Source organism: Myodes glareolus, chromosome 16, assembly GCF_982192425.1.
Source record: "Myodes glareolus chromosome 16, mMyoGla1.1, whole genome shotgun sequence".
In the NCBI taxonomy this organism is placed as follows: domain Eukaryota; kingdom Metazoa; phylum Chordata; class Mammalia; order Rodentia; family Cricetidae; genus Myodes; species Myodes glareolus.
In genome coordinates, this window is record NC_142041.1 from 63,737,495 (window position 1) to 63,757,673 (window position 20,179).

The window sequence follows — 20,179 nt, forward strand, 5'->3', positions numbered from 1 at the left end:
CAGTCCCAGCACCACATCTGTACCACCACAGTACTCTCTCAAGAGGTAGATCCTGGAGGTCAGCACCATCCTTAGCTACATAGAAAGTTTGAAGCCAGACTGTACTGCATGAGTTCTTGTCTCAACAAGTAAATTAACAAATCAATAAATTAAAATAAAGAATTATAACACATTTTGGGTATGATCAGGTTCCCGGCAATATCTAAAATTATTTTTCTTAAGATTTATTGATTTGCATTTATATGTAGAAACTAGAAACCATTTACAGAAATAAAGACTTAATAATATTGGTAAGTATTTTTGAATCTCATACTGGCAGGAAATGCACCCAAATGGCTGGTGGCCATCAGGGGAGCCTCAATTCTACCTGGGTTCAGCATGAGATGATAAGTATTTTTGATTCTCGGGTAGTGGGTTTCTCCACCTGTTTAATAAGCCAAACCAAACTGAATTAAATAAAGGTAAGTGACCAGGTTTAATCTAAGCAAAGCACTCCTGTGTGATAACAAAGGAAGGAAGAGGAGAAATCACATGACAGGCCTAACAACCAGAGCTTAAATACCCTGTAAGCATGGTCATGAGCAGTTCTGGGGGAGGAGTTGCCACTTGGCAGGCTTTCTGAGGGGCAGGGTTTGGAGAGGGAGGAGGGGGGCTGGAGTGGAGCTTCTAATGAAACAAATACAATGGTCATTGACAAGAAAATGTAGAATATAAGTGATTGAAATGAGTTATTCTGAAAAGTAATTTTTGAACTCATCTTTCTCATGTAAAGTTAACTGTTTGATATTTTTATGGACAAAACAAAAAATCATTGAAATAAAATTTGATGAGACTTGCTCTACAGGCAAATACAGAGACTATGTCTTATATATCTTAAGTGAATTGTTTACTTTCAACAGTTATGGTACAAGTGTATGTCTATCAAGCTTATTAATGTATACTCAAACCATAATTACTTTTAGAAATATTTTAGTTTTGTCTTATTTTGGTACTGGGTGTACTAAACATTTTTAAGAATGTGTCTTAAATTTCCTTCTATTATTTTGTTTTTTTTTTATTTACTTTAGTTCTATGATTTTGGCTTTTGAAAATATTTTATAATATCTAAACACACACTAATATTGTTAGTATATCTTAGTGTGTTAGGAAATCTTCTGAAATTTGAAATTACCAGTTTTGAGGCTGGAGATAGGGCTCAGTTTGTAGAGTACTTGGCCAGCATTCATGACGCTCTGGAATTGATCCTTAGTAAAACCAGGTGAGGTGGTACATGTTTGCAGTAGGTAGAGTCAGGAGTGTCAGAAGTTCAGGAAGTTCATGTCCAATTTACATGGTGCTAGGTCTGAGCCCAGGGATTCATGAATGTTAGTCAAAAGCTTTTCAAATTCAGCTAATAGGCTACACAACAAAGCCCTAAAGATACATAAAGCTCTGTTTAAGAAGACCTACTTATGAAAAAGCTCTCTTAATTTTTATTGTATTAAGTATAATGCATTAAAGTTTAATGAACATAACTGAACCTCTTCTGTTGGAGCATTAAATTCTAGCAAGATATGTATTTTATTTTACTCCATACTTAATATAATTGTTCATATATTGATGTTCAAGTCTCCTTTTCATCTCTACTTTCTACGTGTTTTGTTTTTTCCTAAAGCATGCTTTCATTTTAAAGACTATTTTTAATGATGGTTTATAACCTTAATTTAGCATACTAAAGGATAATGCTTTTGGCTGGAATAATTTATCCAGACTTTAACTTGATTTTGATTCCATAAGCAGTTTGGGGTCAAATAGGGATCCTTGTATCTAAAATAATTAGATCTAGTTTTTGTTAGAATTCCTTGGTGCACTTCAAAGACTAGGGCTATCAAGTTGCTAGGGACATTGAAAAGGAAGTGTAATTTCTTTTTTTTTAATGTGTTTTTTTTAAGTATTTACATTGGTCTTGACATACTGATGGTGAAGTATTCCAAATGTTGTAATCTTGAAATTAATCAATAGATTTACAGACTATACCTTTATAATTTTGAGCCATTGTTCATAATAGGTGACCCTGCTGAAAAGGCCCATTGAGGGCTATTGTTGAAGAGCATATCTTTTCCTTCCCCTTTCTTGCTGCCTGTAATAAGTGTAGCAAAATGCCTTTTAGACATGTCAGGATCTCCGCTACACCCATGACTTCACCTGATAACCAGTGCTCGGTGGTATAATGCTCTCAAGATAACCGGACACAGTCTGAGAACTCCATGATGGACACTATATAAAGGAAATTAAGAGTATTGCTATACTCTGCAGATCTGGAGAGACACCACTGTGATCTTTGTTTTGCTGGGGGTCAAAGCCCCCTCCCAGGAGAGTTGCCTCAGTCCAAACTCCACCCCCAAGAAAGCCTGTCAAATGGTGACCCCTCTCCAGGGAGGTTCAAGAGCACTCCCACAGGCTATTTAAACTGCCTCCCAGAGATTGAACACATGGTCTCCCCTTTCCCAACTCTGTGTTTTCTGGGGGGAGGGTACCCAGGAGCACTGGCAAATATTAAACCTAAGCTTCTTCTAATTCAGTCTGATTTGATTTGATTTGGATTATTACATCAGCGGAGAGGTTTACTGGGCTGGAAAAAAAACTTAACATTTGGAGGTCCCACTGAGATGGGTTGTTTTTCTTCTGGCTCAGCACTATGTGTGAGAAAACTATCTTCTTGCCTGTATGCTCTGCCAGGCTAAGATAGGCTTTGTTTGGGTGAGTTCCCCTCTTTCAAGTACACACTCCGAGGGTCCTGAGCCCATATGCTTGTCAGGTCATCTATTGAAGTCATGGTTGTGCCACGTACCTGATCCTACCAGCAGCAAGGCAGTCCTTGCTGAGATGGGACTGCCGGGGATGGAGACATATGCCCACCCAATTCTCATACCCTTCTGTTTTTTGACTCAAGATTCTTATCACAGTGGACACATTGTAGTAGGCATTGAATCCTGAGAATTGAAATAGATGTATAAATGAACACTTACAATTCAAGGCCTGTTCTCCAAACTCTTTTGGACTGCTGTTTACAAAAATCCTTTTAAATTGGGGCTCTCTAACACCTGACAGAAAACAAGGCTCCATATGCCCATGGTTTCTGGATGTTATACTCCCCCTGCCTTTCTCTGCTCCCCTCCCTAACTTCTCTAGCTGTTTATTGTTTGTCTCCATTCCTTGCATTAATCTGGCCACACTGGGACTCTACAGATCCATGTTTCCAAGTCCTTCCCCTTTAAAACTGTATAGATATTCCATCCTTTGTTTCTGTTCCCTCTTGTAGACTCTGCTAATCTTGTCCTTAATGGGACTACCTGTGTGTTTCCCTAGCTTCTCCCGCCTACCTACACCAGGATTTTTAAGTTGGTCAGCTGGTACAGGTTCCTAAAAAAGTTTTATTTCTCTGTCTGTTAAAGTAATGTGGCCACACTATATTTTTATGTCTATATGTGTGTGTGTGTTTGTTTCCATAGTATATTTGTCTCATTTTTTGTGTGTGTATGTGTGCGTGTTTTAAGATTTTTAAAACTTGTCACACCACATTAAAACAGCTGTAAAAAGTACAAACACATGGGTACCCTCTATTTTGACCTTACCGACATCTTGGGTAAGAATACCCAAGTGTGCATGTGCTAGTATTCTTTGACTTACTAGCATATTCCTTTTAATCTTCTTACTTTTATTAGCATTGGTAAGATGTAACTAATTGGCTAAAATACATGTATAAATTTAATTTATATGTCTAATTTAGATATAACTAAAAAGTAGTGGTACCCAATTGTCAAATGTCTTTACAGATCTGAGAGTATGGCATTTAACAAAAAACTTCTAACACAGAGACATATCAGCTCCTGCCGCATCCTATAGATCCTCCACGAAGATGAATGGTTGCAAAAGACCTATCTGGAGGCTTGACTTTGGGTATGGCAAAGCCACCCACACAGCAAAAACCAGTCTTCCACCTCATCAGCCTTTTCCGACCCGACAAACCTCTCCAGTGATGCAATAATCCAAATTAGACCAAATCAAACTGAATTGAAAAAAGCCCAGGTTTAATGGATGCCAACACTCCTGGGTGGTCCCCTGGGAAAACACAGAGAGTGGAAAGGGGAGATCATGTGTTCATTCTCTGGGGAGCAGTCTTGACCCTCCCTGGCCAGGGGTCACCGTTTGGCGGGTTTTCTTAGTGGTAGAGTCTGGACTGTGGCCACTCCTATGGGAGGTGGCTTGGAACTTTCCACCAAACATTTAAGCATTTAAGACTCTCTCTCTCTCTCTCTCTCTCTATATATATATATATATATATATAGATATAGATATAGATATAGATATAGATATAGATATAGATATAGATATAGATATAGATATAGATATAGATAGATAGATAGATAGATAGATATAGATGCCAGGGGGCTTGGATGGCATTTCCAAACATTCCAGACTCATTTTGGATAAGGATGTTAGTGGATAGGGTGATACTTCCAACCAAACAATCTTCCCTGTGTCTGGAGAATCACCCCCAAGATCCTCACCCCCTGAATCAGAGACTTCTCTTAGAGATTATACCTGACTTTTAGCTAATATACTTCACACAAGTGAGCAGTCTTGGGGAGACAGGTTTGGGACCATAGCTAGGAATCTTCAGCATAATAACTTTTGTTATACTAGCTATGTGTATTACTTTCTTGGTTGTGACACTGTCATTCTACTTTCTGACTATAAAGAGGTGGACATCTTCCTCCCACTCATTCCTGTCAGTGCAATGCCTTAATATTTTCATCACATGTAGCTTAATCCTGTTATCTGACTTCCCCTTTGCAGCTGCATTTTATTTTTCTATGCTTGGTCTTCTTTGATTAAATTCCAGGTGTTATATTTTAAAATTATTGAACCAACTTGAGGCTATAGTATATCCAATAGAAAAGTATAGTATTTTTCCCCAGAGAGAAAGAGAGTTTCCCTTTACTTGTAGTAGAGTTAAACTCTAAATACCACATTCCTGGAGAACATTGATGCATCTATAGAATACTTCCTTGAGCATTTTCTTGTGTCATTCTTGCTTGTAGAATCCTGACTTCAATGTTTGCCGTCCATACTCCATAACAAAACATTTGTGACTCTGCTTTGCTAACACTTTTGGAAATAGTGATTATTCAAGGAAAACAAATAATTTCTTTGGAATTTCAAAGCTACAACTTCCTTGCTGGCTAGGTTTTTGATAAGTTGGCACAAGCTAGAGTCATCATGGGGAAGGAAATCTTAATTGAAAAAATAAATCTGTGTAAGATTGGCCTGTAGGCAAGTCTTTAGGGCATTGTCTTCATTTTCTTGGTTGATAGTTCATGTGTGAAGGCACATTCATATTGTGGGTAGTGTTACCCCAGGTGAGCAGCCCCAGGGTGTGTAAGAAACAATATTGTTTTCCTGGAGTCTCAAGATAATAAATAGCAATCTCCCCCCCACACAAACACACACACACACACACACACACACCCATGTTTTCTGCTTCAGGTCCTGCCTCAAGGTTACTGCCTTGAAATCTCCCCCACCCCTACTCAACCCCCCTGTCTCCTGGTCTTCCCTTAGTAAGAGAATAAGGTTAAGCAGAAACAAACTTATTCTTTACTCTCCAAGTTAGTCTTGGTCATTGTGTTTATCACATCAATAGAAATTAAAACAATCTGTAATCACATGTACATTGTTATTGAGGATAAAGTTTATTAAAACTAAGTTTCTTTATTAACAAATAAAAGCTGTAGCTTTTCATTCATTTTTAAGAGCAGCATATTATACTTTTTATTTTGCTTCTAAATCTAGCAAATTTTAATGAATATTTTTAAAAGACTTACAAAGTGAGTAATTATATTTTCAGGACAAAATTGAATTATTGAATAAATGTCTTCATCTCTAAACTAATTTTGATAATCTAATAAATTAATTTATATGTTAAATGGATTGAAGTTATATTAAATTTTTGAAACTGTTTAAGGGTCATAAGGTTACAACTTCAAGTATGCACATTGATTTTTATTACATACTTTAAATTAGAATTACATGCTAATGTTATAAAGCAATATAACAAATCTTACAATAACAAGTAATCACATTTCTGAATACTATAATATAGGAATAATTATACTAAGTACTTTTTTACTAGCTTACATTAATGCATAGTTTTAAGCCTTTCTACTGATATATTTGCATATAATGTTTTCTACCTAAAATATTTTTAAGGTTCATTTTCTAGAAAATTGCTTGGGCATATTTGCAACTTTTTGAGTGATATATTGACTGGAATTTCCATTTATGTTTATGAGTTAGAGTTGGAGATGTAATGGCAGAAAAGCTGAGGCCCACTTTCTAGTTGTATGTGAACATAATTAAAACACTTACACTCCTTAAATAAAATGTTCTGCATATATATATATATATATTCCCAAGTAAATAAATTATTTCATTAAGATGCTTTAAGTAATATCAAAACCAAACAAAAATAAAGCCCTGCCCCCTCATTCCTATAGATTTTGTGTCATCAGCTCCAGTGGTATATCAGAATTTCCTTAAGTTATTTTTCTCTTATGTTGTTTTCTTCTTTTGTTTGTTTGTTTTTGAGGCAAGGCTTCCTTATGCAGCTATAGTCCATCCTGGATTTGAAATCATGATCCTCTGTTTTTTCAATTTGTTCAATTCCGGGGTAAGTATTTTGTGATACAGGTACCGAGGTACACCTTTCTAGTGTTACCATAAGCAGCGTGAAGTATTCTTCTAGTTTCAGGTACCTAGATGCAGGCCAAAGTAATATTTGTGGTTTCAGGCTAAAAAGAATTTCTGCACATTCCTGAAGCACAGTTGGAAACTAATATAGGCTTAAGTATGAGCGTTGGAGGGGGAGACACTCATAAGAAAGTAAAATTCCCCCATACTCACACCCAGAGTGTTTGTGGGCTTCTCAAAGAGAAGTAGCAGCTCATTGCTTTACGACAGTCATATATAGGACTTTATTTCTGTTTGAAGTTACTCTCTTATCAGTGGGTGGTTCCTGCCAGGTATTTGTCTGGGAAAAGTCTAGCCTTCGAGGATGCAGGTTATCTTTGTTGTGAACGAAGTGAAGCTTAGTTTTTGAGATTCTTGGGCAATGGTCATGGAAAGTATTGAGGCCCTATTCCAAGTCATAAAGATCCAGACCTTAAACTTGGCTCACAACAGAGAATGTGTATATAATAGAAATGTTAAACTCTGTGGCAGAAGTCTTGATTGAAAATGTTGCTAATTGTGCTTGAGTCTTTGTTCCTCAACTATTCAAGTCTACAATGAAGAGATTACACAGAAAAAGAAAGAATGAAAGCGGTACCGTGAAAATATTATAATTAAGCATAATTTATTGTCTGAGACATAGGGAGGACTTTTGGTCAAGAAGGTAACCAGTTTATCAAAATGATCAGGTCTAGATTGTTAGCATAAGGAATAAGTTTGGGGTCACATAGGAGACCACTCCAATCAAAGTTTCTTGAAAAGGGAAAACTATTCTCTTAATCAAGATGATACACTGTGTACAGAAGCAAGGCCGTGAGCACAATAGGGCGGGAAGTGTGTTGGGTTTCTACTCCAAAGCCCATGGTGACCCTGTCTTTTCTTCATTGATGGGGTCTGTCCTCATAGTCTTTCCAGATTTGCTCTTTGCCATCTTACATTTTTATCCATTTTTTGTTTTTGTTTTTTGAGGCAGGGTTTCTTTTCATAGCTTTGTTCTGTAGACTAGGTTGGCCTCAAACTCACAAAGATCTGCCTGTCTCTGCCTCCTAAGTGCTGGGACTGAAGGTCTGTACCACCACCATTTAGACAGATTTGCCCTTTTTAAAGAGGAATCTGCACAAAGAAAACTAAGAAAAAAGGTAAAAGCTCATGTTTCTAGGTCATTGAGTTTTGGAATACAGAGGTAGAACAGGGGAGGGTTAGGGTACGTGGAGGTGTGTGTGGGGGAGTATGGGAGGTGGTGTTGGGTTGGATGGGGCACTGTGTAAACTATATTTGTTTCTTTGAGACAAGGTTTCACTGTAGCTTTGGAGCCTGTTCTAACACTATCTCTTGTAGACCAGGCTGGCCTCAAACTCACTGAGATCTGCCTGACTCAGCCTCCTGAGTGCTGGGATTAAAGGCATGTGCCACCACTGCCTAGCTCGTAAATAATATTTTTATAGGATGCAAAAATTTGCATAAAGGTCTTACACAATATAGAAGAAAAAAATTGAATTCTTTGTCCTAAACCAAAGCATTGTAGTGTTTGGCAGGAAATACTTAATATTTTCATGTAATAAGAAGATGGCATGGATTCCAAGTATACAGAATAAAATTTTTGCAAAAGTTAAGCATGCAAAAAAGCCACAATCATGTTGAAAGAATTTAATCATATCTTTCAATATATCATAGATTAAAAATAATAAGAAAGATGAAAAATCTCAGCTTGAAATTTAAAAACCCACAGACACATAAAAGTACTAACAATAAAAGGAATCTATAGTTTTGCAAATGTACATAAACATTTATCAATATTGACCACCTTATCATAAAACATATTTCAGTAGTTTTGAGGGCTGGGACAAGCCAAAGTATTCTGAGCTCCAGTAAAATAAGTGACGTTGGGGAATACTGTCCCTAAGCAGTCAGGGAAGGCCACTGCTCTTTCATACTCCCAGCAGCTGAGCTCACTTGCAGAATACAGAAGATTGAGCCCAGTAGTATTCTGTCAGTGGAGGAGGGATGCTCCCAATTATAAGCAAGACAAATGTTTTATGAAGGGTGGGAGATTTTCCTTCTGTGGCTTAGCTCCCATAAGTAGCTTATACTTTTTAATGGAACTCCTCCCCTGCTTTACTGTAAGTAACCTCAATTAAATCCATGGTTTGCCTAGCTAGACTTTTTTTGGGTGATTGGGGTCTGGTCTAGACATCGCTATGTATCTTATAGTTAGTGGATAGAGATGGTAACCATATTCACGAGTAAGAGACTTTTAAAATTGTTAAGACATCAATTCTTTTCAGAGTGAGTTGATCAGACATTGATATACACAAAATGAAATAAAACCCTTTGTCACGTAGAAGGACATTTCAGAATATGAAAAGCAAAGTATCAAACTATGGTGTGGGGCCAAACAAGGCAAGAGTAGTTGGTTAGTTAAATAAAGAGATTTAAACAAAACAAAGCAGTCAAATAAGCTACCCATGTGTTTGAAGTTATCTACCATGAATCTATCTGGCAATTAGTAATCAGAAGATAGAAAGAATGATAGCAATCAATTAAAACGTGGACAGAGTAATATAATGTAGACAAGGGTTATATAGGCACTTGATAAAAAGAGCTGTCCATTGTGCCAATGCACATTAAAAAACAGGGCTCAAATCCATAGCTATCAATCAGAAAAAAGGAATTTAACAGTACCTCGCAATACAAGTCCACACGGACATGAATAGCTGGAATAAATGGCTGAAAATATCTCATTTCCTGAGGATGTAGAGCAAGTTGAAAGAATAAATATTGTCAATGAACTTGTTTAAAATTACTTTGGAAAAATATTTTTTAGGATGACTTTTGCTAAATGAGCATCCATGTATGTATTATGTATGTATATGTATATATATACACACATAGATATAGAGACTTTTATTGTGATAATTTAACTTCTAGATAGATAACCTAACAGAATAGGCACAAAATGTTTTTCAACAAACATATGGAACTATTTATAGGATCATCATTAGTACTAGTTTCAAACCAGGGACTTCCTCACTGTAGGTAGTGTAGTGTGGGACAGTATAGTAGACTAAAGCAGTAAGATGAATGAGTAATTTGGAAAAGAGAGCAATGGTTTTTAGATATAATATGAGGAGAAATATGATATATTAATAAATAACAGAAACACATTTATCCCAAAGGAGTGGTTTTTGAGCAAAATATGCGACACACGAAAGGATATATAATATACAGAAGACAGTTCAAAAATAGTCAAAAATCATTAACGGTGTGAAAAGTGAAAATAGTAGTTATGGTATTTAAACTAGTATATACAAAGGACTTTGGGACATAAATAATCTTTTATTTCTCAACATGACTATTTTATTTATGGAAATTAATCTATGTCTATGTTTTAGACACTTTCATGTATGACGGTCTGTAATTCAATTTAAAAATTTACAAGTCAGAAGCAAATGTCAGGATTTTGTCAATGGGAATGGTCTACTTGCCTGTTTAAAAAATGACAGCACCAGAAAAATGTGTAAAAATTGCTCTCTAAGACATTGAACTGCAGCGAGCATAGAATAATGTGTCTCTGAAAGGAAGTCAGGTGATGTGGGTCTTGTAATCCCCCAGAATTTTGCCTGCAGGAAGAGTCTAGTCTTGTAGACCATGATATAGATACGAGAATCCAAACCAGGGCATCAGGTCCTTAAGTTAAGAGATCTGAAGACAGATCAGAAGAAAGGATAGTGGTGGGGCTGATAATTATTAATATATCTTATTTCTCCTTATAGTATATCTAAAAAGCATTGCTCTCTTTTCCAAATTACTTCTTCAGTGGTACAAGCCCAAAACTGATCATCCATGTAGACCATTCAACATACACAAATTATGTATCATAAATTAGTTTCTCTTAGCAATAAATAAAAATAGTTTAATCTGAAAATATACTTTGCTTTGGATTTCCATAGGAATATGTTGTAAGGTTTGTGCAACTGATTTGCTTTTCTGAGGATTTAATTTTTTCAACAGCTCAATACTTCATAAACCAAATAAATCAATCCCTCCCTGCCCTGTACACTTTGAGGGACACACAGCAGTGGCTTTTAATTGAGGGTCTGTGTCATCTGTAATATATGAATCAGTTGAGCATCCGAGAGACTCTGTGCCGACCTCAGTCATTTTGTTGTGTCCTTATTCAATGCAGGCCAGGGGCTCTCTGCTGAACACACAGTAGTGAAGCTTGTGGGATGAAAACTTTTCTGAAGGGAATTCTATTTCCCTGAACGAGTTTCCAAGCACTAAACGCCCTTGCGAATTATAAAGGAGGTTGGAGACTATTTTAGGAAAGAGATTCAATTCCTCAGTATGTAATTAATAGATGCAAAGCAGAGATGGAGTACATGGACAAAGAAATCAAAACGGATAATGGATTTAAAACTAATGTTCGAATGGAAAAAATGATATTCTCTATAAGACTGTGGTATTTAAAAAAATGTAGTTATCATTAATAGAATCATACATAGACAAAAAGTGAGCGATACAATGGTATATAAATTATTTAAAAATTGTGAGTAAAATCAAATAGACATTTATTTCTGTTTCCATCTCTCTGTTGTCATTGCATACCTTCAGTGATTTCTGTGTACTTCATGTCGTTGTAGAAATAGTTACATTGAATATTAAGCTGTTCTGTATTCTTCTACCAGTTATAGCAACAAGAGCAACAGCAAACAGTCAATAATCAAAACATACCCAACTGTAAGGACAGATATTTTTAGTTTTTATGTGGGCATATACAATGAAAAATTTTGTATTCGATCAGTTTCATAAGAAGTTCACAATTTTATTCATATCTCCTGTGTTTGATATAAGATTTCATGAAACATAAACCAAATGAAAGTTTAAGTTTTTCATGAAATTAAAAGAGTCCATAGCAATGCATGTATATATGGCCACAACCAAAATGTTGTTCTTACTTAGTTCATGAAACTTGAAAATATCACTTGAACATATTCCAGCCTTCTGAATTAATTTATAGGACAAAGGAAGTTACTACATGGGATGACAAAAATAGACAAAAGATAGAGATAAAATTTTATTTCTCTCAAAATACAAAGGAAAATATACTTCAAATATCACAATTGGTCCTAGCGTACAAAAAAGCATAAGAACCCAAACATTCAAGAACCAACCAAAGGTTTGTGTTTGTTACTGAATCTGTTTTTTTCACTGTGAAGCAGTAGCTGTGACTGATATCTAAGATGGCCAGGAAGAAGAGAGGAAGAGAAAAGTGGAGGGAAGAAAAGCAAGAGAAAAGAAAGTTTTACAAGGGAAAAGAATTAGAAAAGAGGTAATGCTAAAATGATGATAATCAGAGACACAAAGAAAAAGGACAAATTAAGAAACTATTTCCATCCCAGTCTATAAATGTTGGTTGAAGCACTTGTATAATTTTTGAAGGAACGGTTTATCAGTGGTTGCCATGATTTTACTATGCTTGTTATTTCCTTCCGAGCAATTGAATAAACTAATAAGCACTTCATGGAAAGTGGCTAAGTGTGGCATCAATTCAAGCATGAGAACCAGAAAAAAACAGTAACACAAAACATTCCATGGTAGCCATGTCTGAAATATTTCACAGTATTTACCTTCCAAAATAACTGGCATTCTAGTATCCAAATTACTCACACATTTCTCATTATTGGTATTTGGTTTACAACCAAGAGTTGTAGTGAAGATACTAATGCCATTGGATAAACTTACTATGTTTACTTCCATTTAAATGTACCTATTAAAAGGATTTTGTTTGTTTTTTGGCAAAGTTTGGAACATCTGTCATGTTCTCCATAGAGGATAAACACCTTAATTTCTGCAAGCAATACCAATAGTAGAAACTACATCCAAGATACCATGAGATACAAAACTTGCCTGGAAGCTCATGATATGTTAAGATATAAATGACTCTGTGACTAAGTATTTGGAAATATTTTTGGTTTCTCTGTCACAGGATATTCTAAACGTAATCCTCTAACCACTTTTAACAGCTGGGCCATTTCTCCACCTCCCAATCTCCTAATTTTAATATAAAATGCTTGTAAGCTGTTAACATTACAGGGTGTGTGTGTGTGTGTGTGTGTGTGTGTGTGTGTGTGTGTGACAAAATTTCCCATAGCAAGCCACTATGCATTCACCCTCACTGTAGCTTCTGGTCCCTCGTGTGTGCCTTGGTGGTTCTCTTAATAAGCACAATTCCTAAGTGCCAGGAATTCTTAGTTGTCCTGTATCTTCTGAGAACAGAAGAACTGATGAAATCACAGCCTCTCCACAACTCTGTCTCCTCAAGAATGTGAGACTCTGATGTTATATGAGTAGGGGATTCTTAAAATGGTTTCCAATTTTTCCCTTTTCATTTTCAGTCCTGAACCCCTCACTTGGGAGCTTTACTGTCTTGCCCACTTCAGGAAGATCTTATGTCTTTCCAAGTGAGATAAATGAAAAGTGTTTTCAGGCACCCACGCCACTGAGCCGATCTTCGGTCACGCTACAACCTACCAAAAAGAGATCTGGCCAGGTATGTTTAAATACCCAGCCAGAATTAACACCTTTCACAGGCATGTTTATAAAAGTGAAATTCCTCTCAAAGATCAGGGGACTAAACAATGAGGGCTTAAGGCAGTATCAATACAGGAAAAGGAGTGTGCCTCTTCAAACAGCAGCAATAGTATTTAAAGATAAATTAAGAAAGAGAAAAAGCAAGGATGAATTCAAATAACTACAAAAGAAACATTGGGTCAAATGTGACACACATATATAGTCCTAGCATTCGGGATGCTGAAACAGTACAATTGGCAAGGCCCAACCAGGCTAAACAAACAGCCTCTGTCTCAAGCGATCCAGGCTGGAACACACCTAGCACAGTGTTGAAGAACTTGCCTAGCATGTAGTTGTCCCTGATCTGATCAGCTTTGCAAAGATAAATAATACATTTAATTCAGCCAAGATGGAGACAACAGAATGAAGTGCTTTAGTTAGTCCTGTGATGACCTGAGTATGGAGAAACAGATAAGCCTTGTGCTGTGCCTTTCATGTGCGATGTACATGCTGTGCTGTATTTAATTAAGCGTTCTAAAAATAATGTTTTTTCATTCATTTATTGACTATCATCAATCTTTTGATGATGGTAAATTCAGTCCATTTTTCTATTTATTGATAGCTTATTTTTCTCTATATTTTAATTTTTTATATGTTCTAGATGTTATTCTTTGTTTCATAGATAACTAGAAGTTTATCTTTGAGATCATATGCATCCTTCATTCACTTCATAGGGTTCTTTGTCATGCAGGTGATTTTATATTTTACACAATTGAACTTGTTAGTTCTTCTTACTAACTCCTAGGTTACAGGGATTCTCTTCAGAAGGTCCTTGCCTGTGTCCACATCTTACTGTTTCTGCTGTTTCAGACACCACGACTAACATCAAGGCCTTTCTCCTTTAATACTGATTTTTGGAGAGAATGGGAGATGGGCATGTGGTTTCATTTTTCCACAAGTGGAAGCCTTCCCAGCATTCTTTGTGAAAGAGACTGCCTTTCCCTCCTTCACTGTCAAAATCAGGGTTTATCTGTAGTTCTGTGAATTTATTTCTGTGTGTCCTCAATCTATTCCATTGGTCAGTTTCCATACCAGTATATAAAGCTCAGTATTATAGCTTGGAAGGTTGTGATACTTCCAGCATTTTAAAAAAGAAATTTAGTCTTTTCTAGGGATTTCTTTAGTTTTATGCGGTCTTATTGCTTCTGTATGAATTTTATAATAGTTTTTACTTCTATGGCGAATGTCACTGAATTTTGATGAATAATACGTCAAGCCTATGGATTACTTTTGATCTGATACCAATTTTGTGATATTAATTTTGTTGATCCCTATGTTAGTGAATCACTTTCATCTTCTGGTGTCTTTTTCAATCTTTTTCTTCATTTTTAAAGTTTTCCCTTTGTGGCATATAAACTTTCATAGTAAGATCTAATGATTCTCTGAATTTCCTCTGTGTCTGTGGTTATGTCCCCCTTTTCATTTCTGATCTTATTAATTTGCATGTTCTCTCTCTGCCGTTTGATTAATTTGGATAGGGGTTTGTCAATCTTGTTGATTTTCTCCAAGAACCAGCTTTTTGATTCATTGATTCTTTGGATTGTTTTCTCTGTTTCTAATTTGTTGATTTCAGCCCTCAGTTTGATTATTTCCAGTCTTCTAGACCTCCTGGGCGAATCAGCTTCTTTTTTTTCTAGATCTTTCAAGTGTGCTGTTAAGTCTCCAATGTGTGCTTTCTCTGCTTTCTTTAACTGGGCACTTAGTGCTATGAACTTTCCTCTTAGCACTGCTTTCATAGGGTCCCATAGGTTTGAGTATGTTGTGTCTTTGTTTTCATTAAATTCAAGGAAGAGTTTAATTTCTTTTTTATTTCTTCCTTGACCCAGGGGTGATTTAGTAGTTGACTGTTCAGTTTCCATGAGTTTGTTGGCTTCCTGGGGGGAGCATTGTTGTTGAATTCTAATTTTAGTCCATGGTGATCTGACAAGACACAGGTAGTTACTAATATTTTTTTGTATCTGTGGAAGTTTGCTTTGTTACCGAGTATGTGGTCAATTTTCGAGAAGGTTCCATGAGCTGCAGAGAAAAAGGTGTATTCTTTCCTATTTGGGTGGAGTGTTCTATAGATGTCTGTTAAGTCCATTTGATTCAATACCTCCAATAGATCTCTGAATTCTCTGTTTGCCACAAAGTTGGAAAATGTAAAAGAAATGGACATTTTTTTAGATAAGTACCATATACCAAAGTTTAACCAAGAACAGGTGAACAATCTAAATAGACCTGTTAGTCGCGAAGAATTAGAAGCTGTTATCAAAAATCTCCCTACCAAAAAAAGCCCAGGACCAGATGGTTTCAATGCAGAATTCTACCAGAACTTCCAGGAAGAGCTAATACCTATACTCCTTAACGTATTCCACAATATAGAAACAGAAGAGTCATTGCCTAACTCCTTTTATGAAGCTACAGTTACCCTAATACCAAAACCACACAAAGACACAACCAAGAAAGAGAATTACAGGCCAATCTCACTCATGAACATCGACGAGAAAATTCTCAATAAAATACTGGCAAACCGAATCCAAGAGCACATTAGAAAAATTATCCATTATGATCAAGTCGGCTTTATTCCAGAGATGCAGGGCTGGTTCAACATACGCAAATCTATCAATGTAATCCATCATATAAATAAACTGAAAGAAAAAAACCATATGATCATCTCACTAGATGCTGAAAAAGCATTTGACAAAATTCAACACCCATTTATGATAAAGGTGTTGGAGAGACTGGGGATACAAGGATCATACCTAAATATAATAAAAGCAATATACAGCAAGCCGACAGCTAACATCAAACTGAATGGAGAGAAACTCAAAGCCTTTCCACTAAAATCAGGAACGCGACAAGGCTGTCCACTCTCTCCATACCTCTTCAATATAGTGCTTGAAGTTCTAGCAATAGCAATAAGACAACATAAGGAGATCAAGGGGATTCGTATTGGAAAGGATGAAGTTAAACTTTCGTTATTTGCTGACGATATGATAGTTTACATAAGTGACCCCAAAAACTCTACCAAAGAACTCCTACAGCTGATAAACACCTTTAGTAACGTGGCAGGATACAAGATCAACTCCAAAAAATCAGTGGCCCTCCTATACACAAAGGATAAAGAAGCAGAGAGGGAAATCAGAGAAGCATCACCTTTCATGATAGCCACAAATAGCATAAAATATCTTGGGGTTACTCTAACCAAGGAAGTGAAAGACCTATTTGACAAAAACTTTAAGTCTTTGAAGAAAGAAATTGAGGAGGATACCAGAAAATGGAAAGACCTCCCCTGCTCTTGGATTGGGAGAATCAACATAGTAAAAATGGCAATTCTACCAAAAGCAATCTATAGATTCAATGCAATCCCCATCAAAATCCCACCAAACTTCTTCACAGACCTTGAGAGAACAATAATCAAGTTTATATGGCAAAACAAAAAACCCAGGATAGCCAAAACAATCTTATACAATAAAAGAACTTCTGGAGGCATTACCATCCCTGACTTCAAACTCTATTATAGAGCTACAGTATTGAAAACAGCTTGGTATTGGCATAAGAACAGAGAAGTCGACCTATGGAATCGAATAGAAGACCCAGATATTAACCCACAAACTTATGAACACCTAATTTTCGACAAGGGAGCTAAAGGTATACAATGGAAGAAGGAAAGCATCTTTAACAAATGGTGCTGGCATAACTGGATGTCAACCTGTAAAAAAATGAAAGTAGATCCATATCTATCACCATGCACAAAAATCAAGTCCAAATGGATTAAAGACATCAACATTAATCCGTCCACGTTGAACCTGATAGAAGAGAAAGTGGGAAGTAGTCTACAAGATATAGGCACAGGAGGCCTCTTCCTAAGTAGGACCCCAGCAGCACAGACAATAAGAGAAACAATGAATAAATGGGATCTTCTGAAACTGAGAAGCTTCTGTAAAGCAAAGGACACTGTCAGTAGGACAAAAAGGCTGCCTTCTGACTAGGAGAAGATCTTCACCAACCCCTCATCAGACAAAGGTCTGATCTCCAAAATATACAAAGAACTCAAGAAACTAGACAATAGAACTCTAATTAACCCAATTAAAAAATGGGGTACTGAACTGAACAGAGAATTCACAACAGATGAACTTCGAATGGCCAGAAGACACTTAAGGTCATGCTCAACCTCCTTAGCGATCAGGGAAATGCAAATCAAAACCACTTTGAGATACCATTTTACACCTGTCAGAATAGCTAAAGTCAAAAACACCAATGATAGCCTATGCTGGAGAGGATGTGGGGTGAGGGGAACACTCATCCATTGTTGGTGTGAATGCAAACTCGTGCAGCCACTGTGGAAATCAGTGTGGCGGTTTCTCAGGAAACTGGGAGTCAACCTCCCTCAGGACCCAGCAATTCCACTCTTGGGAATATACCCTAAAGATTCCCTAACATACTACAAAAGCATTTGTTCTACTATGTTCATAGCAGCACTATTTGTAATAGCCAGAACCTGGAAACAGCCTAGGTGCCCCTCAATAGAAGAATGGTTAAAAAAGGTGTGGAACATATACACATTAGAGTTTTACTCAGCGGTAAAAAACAATGACATCTTGAATTTTGCATGCAAATGGATGGAAATAGAAAACGCTTTACTAAGTGAGGTAAGCCAGACCCAAAAAGAGGAACACGGTATGTATTCACTCATAAGTGGATTCTAACCATAATTAAAGGTCTTTGAGCCTATTATTCGTGATCCTAGAGAAGCTAAATAAGAAGATGAACCTGATGAAGATTATTTAGCTATCCACCAGGAGGTAGGAAATAGACAAGAGTCCCAGGTAACCTCGGGTGCATGGGGGGGTGGGAGGGTTGATGGAAGGGGAGAGGGTTAGAGAGAAGGGAGTAGGGGAGGATTGGGGAAAGCTCGGTGGCCTGGGATGGGGGGGGAGGGAGGAAGGATGAATATGGGATCAGGGAAGAATATATTTCAACTAAGGGAGTCATTTTAGGGTTTACAGGAGACTTGATTATATATGGGATCCCAGGTCCAAGGAGAGATCCCCTAGATTGTTCTCTGGACAGAGGAGAGGGTGCCTGAATCGGCCGTGGCCCATAACCATACTGATGTATATTTTGCTTATCACCATAGATCCTTCATCTGGCGAAGGACGGCGATACAGTCGGAGACCCACATTGGAGCATCGGACTGAGCCCCCCGAGGTCCAAATGAGGAGCAGAAGGAGGAAGAACATGAAAAACGAAATCAGTACTGCGAGTGATGCTATCACCCACTGATACAAGGGAACGGATCTAATGAGAGTTTACCAAGGCCAGTTGGACTGGGACTGAACGAGGAGGTGATCTAACCAGATTCTCGGAATTTGGCCGGATTCTCTGACTGTGGCTGGCCCGAAGTCTTTCTGAAAATCCATTGACTATGATACTGGGACCTGTTTCCTCTGCATATACTGGATTTTGGGGATCTAGTCTGTTTGGACACTCACCTTCCTGGACCTGGAGGGAGGGGGAAGGAACTGGAACTTCCCACAGGGCAGGAAACCCTGACTGCCCTAAGGGACGAAGAGGGAGGAGGAGAGGGAGTGGGGGGAGTGGGAGGGTGTTGGGAAGAGGGGCGGAAATGGAAACTTTTATAATTTAATAAAATTTACTAAAAAAAAAAATTAAAAAAAATAAAGTTTTCCCTGTGATGGACTTTTACTTTCTTGGTTGAGTTTATTCCTAGACATTTTTAAAGCTATTGTGAAAGAAATGGCTCCATTTGTTTTCTCAGCATGTTCATCATTGGTTTGTGAGAAAATGTTGGTTTGTATATGTTGGTTTTGTGTCTTCTTACTTTGCTGAAAGTGTTTGTCAATCCTAACAGTTTTCTCATAACATCTTTAGTATCTCTTAATATAAGATCATATTGTCAACAAATAGATGATTTGATTTTTTTTTCTTGCTTATTTCACTTTTGTTACATTCTTTTGCCCTGCGTTTCTAGTTAGTATTTCAAATACTATTTTGAGTAATAGTAGAGAGTGGACACCTGTGTATTTTTCCAAAATTTTACACAGTATGCTTTGAACTTCCTTAGTCTGATGCACATATATATTCATTTAAGTATTTATAGACACACACACACACATACATACATACTTTATTTTATTTTCATTTTTCTCCAGCCCCACTGTTGTTATCTTGACACCTAGTTAACAACTCTTACATGGTTTACGTGTATATTTCTTTGCACATGCCAATATGTAGACATACCAGCATACGAAAGTGCTGCCGTGTACATGTGCGGTAGACAGAGGTAGAGAAGAATCTTTAAGAAAGTTACAGTTACTGAAATTCAACTTCCCATTCTTTTCTTCTAATTTAATTTTTATTTTAAAAATTAGCATGGAAGGTACTAGGCATCATCATCTTCTCATTTTCAGGCAGTGTCTTATCGAGGGCTCCCTCCCAGCCCCTGTCTTCTCTACTCTTCTAATCCCCCCTCAACAGCTTTATGGTTTTAACTTTTTGTTCTTATCATACTTTTCATTTTCACCTTTTTCATTAGACTTACCTGGAAGGAAATCCTACTTGAGCACTGATTGTTTTTTTCTACAATAACCTTTTAATCTCAGAGACAGCAAAGCTTAAGACAGGAAATTCGTTTTAACTTGTCTCTCTGGCTTTTACAAGATGAATCCGAGCATGATCTTGGGAAGGAGGCAATTGGTGAGTGTTACCTGCACTCTGTTATTATCACGGTTACACATCATCCTGAGGTGTCAAAATCAGGCTAACAGGT